Raw genomic sequence first — 6,832 nt, forward strand, 5'->3', positions numbered from 1 at the left:
TATTGTCCAAGGATGATAAAAAAATCATTCTCCGTGGCTATTATCAATTTTTGACTGAAAAGTGAAGAGGGAAAGAAAATACAAATTCTCTTACTTGAAATCAGGTACTAATCAGGCTTATGAAAAAACACCACCTTGTTTCCTTGGGCAAAAATAAGTCTCTTATTTTCCCAATAGATGGCTGTAGTGATCGATATCCTGTAAAGTATCGATCAAACAATTTCAAGTTTATGCTCATTGGCAAGGTGACATTTCTCACTAAAAAAATTCGTTTGCTGTTTTTTGTTCGTTCCAATCAGTTGTAAGTTACAGGGTGTTAAGAATAGAAGTCAGCAAAGAGAAAGTTCGCTGCATTTTGATAAAGGCGAAAATGAAAGGCAATCCGCAGAAATTGTGAAAGGTATTTATGGTGCAGATACTGTAACGGCTAATTACGTGCAATTTTGGTTTCGTCGATTCCGTTCAGTCAGTTTTAATACAGGGTGGCTGAGGAAAGCCGCTACCAAAAAAAATTGAACAACTTTTTTTCTTTTTAAGTTATCTGTTCCATTTTTGTTTTAATTTGCAGATTGATCTTTAAAATTTATTAAAATGGATAACTGGGACACGCAAACAAGAATTTGGATAGTCCGCCGCTATCACGCACTGGAGTCCGTAGTTTGGGTACAGAGAGAGTACAGGCGGATGTTTGGCGGCGATCCCCCGAGCAGATGGAGCAAGGAACAGTCGCAAGAAGGCCTTATCATCGAAACCCACCAGTTCGGACGGAGGAAACGATCGCTGCTGTAGCTGCAGCTATACAAAGCAATCCAAGGGTTTCAACAAGAAGCTTATCTGCTCAACTTGGTGTCAGCCGACAGTCTTTGCAAACAATAATGCACAAAGATTTAGACTTATTTCCCTACAAAATTCAAATGGTTAACAAACTGAATGCAGCAGACTTGTCGATTCGCTTGGAATTTTGCCAGAAGATCCTGCAAATGGTGGAAGAAGACCAAAACATGTTAAACTGCCTTTTCATGTCTGATGAGGCCCATTTCGATTTAAACGGCAATGTGGACAAACAGAATTGTCGAATATGGAGTACTTCTAACCCACAGATACTCCACGAGACGGAATTGCATCGTCTTCGCGTGACAGTGTGGTGTGCGGTTTCTTGACGCTGTATTGTCGGGTCTTATTTTTTTGAAGAAAATGGTCACACCGTTACGGTTACTGGAGACCGTTATTTGAAAATGCTGAAAGAATTTTTCTATCCAGAACTACGCCGAAAGAGAATTCCTTTCAACTCTGTGTGGTTTCAACAAGATGGGGCAACGTCTCACATAGCCCAGACTGTTATGACAGAGTTGCGACGAAAATTTCCCAATAAACTGATTTCAAGAAACTCCGAATTTCGTTGGCCCCCCAGGTCGCCTGACCTTACTGCACCTGACTTTTTCTTGTGGGGTTTATGTAAACAAGAAGTTTATAAAACAAAGCCAACAAATTTGGATGAACTAAAACAATCCATTCGGGCAACAGTTGCGGCTATTCCTGTCGCAACTCTCAAAGCAGCAATGAACAACTTTTTACTAAGATGCCGCACTTGTGTCAACGAGCATGGGGGGCATTTAAATTCAATTATTTTTAAAACTAGTTAAGCTACATTTAATAAAATTTAATGACCTTTAACTTGAAAAAAAAATAAATGAATTCCATACACTAAAAAAAAAGTTATTTGAGTTTCTTAATGTAGCAAAATTCATCAGCCACCCTGTATTAAATATGCACCTTGCACAAACAGACCCGTCGTCGAAAATGTCGATAAAATCACAGAAATAATAGAAGTTGACCAGCATGTTAGTAGTCGTAGCATCGTCCAGGAGCAAAAGATCGACCATTAAAAATTTGTAAAAACATTAACGCAAAGTTCTATACGAAAATAATGTTTTTTTTTTCTTCCAGGCAATATTTATATAATATATATATGTAGTACAAAGGTAGTCAATCTGAAGTTTTTTCACTCTAGTTCACTCCTACTCTTCCCTAAATCTTTTCACAGGTAGTGGCCCACATTATGGTATCAAAACGGCACGTAAGTGCTACTTGAAATCTACCTGGGGTACTCTTGCCATCTTACCTACCTACCTACCACTCTTCTTGCGAGAATAGGGACTCGACAAGACTCTTCTATCGTACACGGTTCTATGCTGTTGTTTTGGCACCATCCCATGAGATGTCGGCATCTGCTAGTTCGCACAACATCGACCTTCTCCAAGTGTTTTTTGGTCGACCGCGACCTCTACTCCCTTGCGGGTTCCAGTCCAGAGCCATTCTCGTGATGCTATCTGGTGGTTTTCTCAACGTGTGACCTATCAATCGCCACTTTCTGATTGTTTGATTTGCCTAAAGGTGGGGTGTATGGCCAGAATATTCTGCAGATGATGCGGAGGCATTTGTTGACGAAAGATTGTAGCCTCTGTGTGATGGTGTTAGAGACCAGCCATGTTTCGCTTCTGTACAACAATACGGACTTCACGCTTGAGCCGAATATTCGTAGTTGAGTGCGCCTGGAGAGGAGGCAGATGTCATCGGTGAAGTCCAGGTTCTCAAGATGTCCGGTGAAACTCCATACGATGCCCTTTTTGTACAGGGTCAGTTGGCTTATGACGCCATCAAGGACAAAATATCAAGTAAATATCCTTTAAAACAGAAACAGAAATAATAATTACTTGTGTGCATCATTTGTACAGAATAATAAATTTTGCTCCTTTTATAACAGGAATATCAAATTTTTTTTATTATATTAGAATTACCGTTATGTGAGAGGGGTCCTGGTTTTGGTATTGGGCCATTTTCAATACCAAATTACCTTGGACATACTTTCATTGAAATTTATTAATTTTTGCTCGAGTTATAGTTCGCAGGGAAATTACGGTATTTCTTAGCAAACTAAAGGGTTACTAACATTTTTCATAGGAATTCATTACTAAGTTGGGAGCTACTAAGGAACTTTATAATCGGTGTGTAAGAAATATATCACATAACTTCCTCATAAAACTCATATACATCCAGTAGTAACAGAGGGCTCGAATTTAGTGCATGTAAGAAAACTTAGACGTTACTTTCTTTTTTTTTTTGTATTTTCTTGAGAATAAATATTTAGAATAAAAAAAGATATGTAGCGTTACAATTTAGTGTCATTCCTAGTCGAAATAGGACGGGGGAGCCTATTATCGCTAGATATGGGGAAAGAAAGAAATGGAATATCTCCCATGGACCACACAAGCCAGATATGTAAACTAAGTTAAAAAAAACTAACTTCTCTCAAAGTCTGATTCATCATTTGGGTTGCGGTCGAAATCGGGTGTCTGTGATATGAGAGGCAGAACTGGATGCCTCACGATGTATTCACCACTGAGGTACGTGGGGTTGCGCAGGGTTGGTAGCCTAGCCGTAAAACCAAAATGGCCTAGAAATTCACATTAGTTGATTCAAATTTTTTAGAAAGTTCTAAAGTAAAAGTACGTTCACATATGCAGATTAGCAATAAATCCGCAAAAACGAATCTACCCGTTCACATATAGTATGGCACATTGGCTGAAAAATTGATAATCAGCTGCCAAGCCTTCATAGAAATTAATTTGGTGGAATGTTTCGGTGTTTTTGGTTTTTTAATTATTATTAACGATAGCTAATTTAGAAGGATAGCTAATTTAATTGCGCAATTGGCTACTAGTAATAAACAGTTGGGGGAAATCCGTAAACGACGTTTACTGAGGTTGCAGAAAATTACGGCAGCAATACGCATGCGAAATTCGATATTACATTTTATAATAAGTAATAAGAAGACAAATTGTTTATGGATACACACTTTTTTCTGTTATATGAATGCATAGTTAATAATACCTAACAAAAATTATATTAGAATTATGTCTACAAGACAACTTTTCAATCGTTGTAAACATACAAAGGTATGGGACGACTACAGGGTTGCTCTAACAAATTACAACAAAGAATTGAGAAAGTCTAAACGCGAGTCATGGAGAAGATACTGTGAAAGTATTGTCGAAGCGCCAGAGGGCGCCAGGCTCCTTAAAGCTTTGTGCAAGGAACACTCAAACGGTGTTACAACTTTAAAAAGACCAGATGGGTCGTATACAAAAAATCGGAAAGATACTTTGGAATATATGCTTCAAGTACACTTCCCGGGATCTATAGATACGTCATCGACATTGAGGGAGGATCAGTTAACACCAGACCAAGGGGGCGTGGCTAACAAAAAATCCTGGAGTCTGTCAGGACGTATCTTTACCCCAAACAAAGTACGATGGGCCGTTGGGTCCTTCCAATCATTTAAAGCACCAGGGGTAGACGGTATTTTTCCAGCCCTCCTCTTACGAGGGATAGAAATACTAATAAAACCACTTGTAGCCATTTTTAGGAATAGCTTTAGTATGGAATACATACCAAACGTTTGGCGTAAGGTCAACGTGATATTTATTCCAAAAACGGGCAAGAGGTCCAGTGAACTTCCAAAGTCATACAGACCTATTAGTTTAACTTCCTTTCTCCTAAAAACAATGGAAAGATTGGTGGATCTTCACATTAGAGAAAATCTAGAAAAGAACACACCTTTGCATAAATCGCAATACGCATATAATAAAGGGAAATCTACAGAAGGAGCTCTTCACTTTCTCGTATCAAAGATAGAGAAAGCTCATTTTTCTAAGGAAATCGCCTTATGCGCATTTTTAGATATCGAGGGTGCATTTGATAATACAGATTATCGCTCGATTGATAGAGCATTACAAAATAAAACCATTGACAAGCCGACCATAGGGTGGGTAAAGGCAATGCTGGAAAGCAGAGAAATCAGCTCATCTCTAGGAGATGCATCAGTCTCAGTCAAAGCATTAAAAGGATGCCCCCAAGGTGGTGTTTTGTCACCTTTATTATGGTCCTTGGTCATTGACGACCTCCTAGTCAAACTAAGTGAGTTAGGCCTGGAGGTAATTGGCTATGCTGACGATATTGCAGTGATTATTCATGGCAAATTCGACAGAACAATATCCAGCATTATGAATCAAACATTAAATTTCATTCTAAACTGGTGTCGTGCAGAAGGACTTTCTATAAATCCCAGCAAGACTATTATTGTACCCTTCACAAACAGATATAAGTTGGACCTTGGTTCAATTACTGTCGAAGGAACAAATATAAACTATTCCAATGAGGTCAAATATTTAGGAGTTGTTCTGGATAAAAGATTAAATTGGAACTCTCACCTCAAATCGGTGATAGATAAAGCCACCAGAGCCATGTGGGCATGTCGCAGTCTCCTGGGGAGAACATGGGGTATTGACTCCAAAATGATTCATTGGATGTATACAATGATGATTCGACCAATCATCACCTATGCGTCCCTTGTTTGGTGGCCCAAAACCACACAAGAAACAGCCAAGAAATTACTGGCAAGTCTTCAAAGGCAGGCCTGTTTGTCTATAACAGGTGCCATGCGAAACTGTCCCACAACTGCAATTGAAGCGATAGTAGGACTATCCCCACTGCATATATTCATATGGAAATGTGCAGCCAGAAATGCACTAAAAATGCAAATCTTGTCAAATAAGGAATACAGTGACTTTGGTCACATGAGTATTCTAAGAAAAATACCGGATAAGGATATTAGCTGTTCAGTAACAGACTACATGATTCCGAAACGGGTCTTCAATAGAAATTATGAGATAATTATCTCAGACCGTGATGAATGGGAAATTGGAGGACCTTGGGTTAACCCAAAAAGTCTAATATGGTTCACTGATGGTTCAAAAACAAATACTGGAGTTGGTGCCGGGATCTTTGGACCCAACACAAAAATTTCAGAACCCATGGGCAAATGGCCCAGTGTCTTCCAGGCCGAAATCCAAGCGATTTCGATCTGTGCACTGACAAATCTAAAAAGGGGTATCAAAGGGGCCCACATAACTATATATTCGGACAGCCAAGCGGCACTGAAAGCACTAATGTCTCATTCTTTGGAGTCGAGACTAGTGGAAGAATGTGTAAACAATCTTCAAAAACTAAGTACAAAAAATACGGTTGTACTTTGCTGGGTTCCAGGTCACTCTGGAATCGAGGGTAACGAAATTGCTGATGAACTGGCAAGGGCTGGATCGACATCAGACCTTATAGGACCAGAACCATATTGTGGTATCAACTGGGCAGAAGCTAAATCCAGGGTAGACCAGTGGGAACATACTCTCAGAATAGCTTACTGGGAAAATAATCTGAAACTTCGTCAAGCCAAGAGGTTGGTTAGACCCTTTACCTACAAAAAGGAACTGATTAACTTACGGAAAGTAGATATCAGGAAAATAGTAGGCTTTCTTACGGGCCACTACTATCTAAACTATCATCTTAACAGAATTCAACTCCTCAGGGACACTGAGTGTAGACTCTGTCTTGAAGATGATGAAACAACGGAGCACTTATTGTGCGAGTGCGTTGCACTGGCTAGAACCAGAATGCAAATTTTCCACCGTGATCAACTGGATCCGGAAGAAATAAAGAAAGCTCCTATTACAGATATACTAAGGTTTATACGTATAGCAGAAAAATTGTTGGAAGAACATGGCTTTCAACCAACTCCCTTCCAAAGGCAGAGAACAACTAGGCAAACTAGAACCTGATGTAGTGGTCGGGCAACTTTCGCGGATGATCAGAAGGATCATCCATATTAAATTAGGTAGCTTGACACAAAAGATCTTTTAGGTCGCAGTGTCGGTCATTGGACCACCTACTAGGATAAATTAATAATTAATATGTCTACGAACGTATTTTCTTTTCC

This window comes from Anastrepha obliqua, chromosome 1 (genome assembly GCF_027943255.1).
Source record: "Anastrepha obliqua isolate idAnaObli1 chromosome 1, idAnaObli1_1.0, whole genome shotgun sequence".
Taxonomy (NCBI): Eukaryota; Metazoa; Arthropoda; class Insecta; order Diptera; family Tephritidae; genus Anastrepha; species Anastrepha obliqua.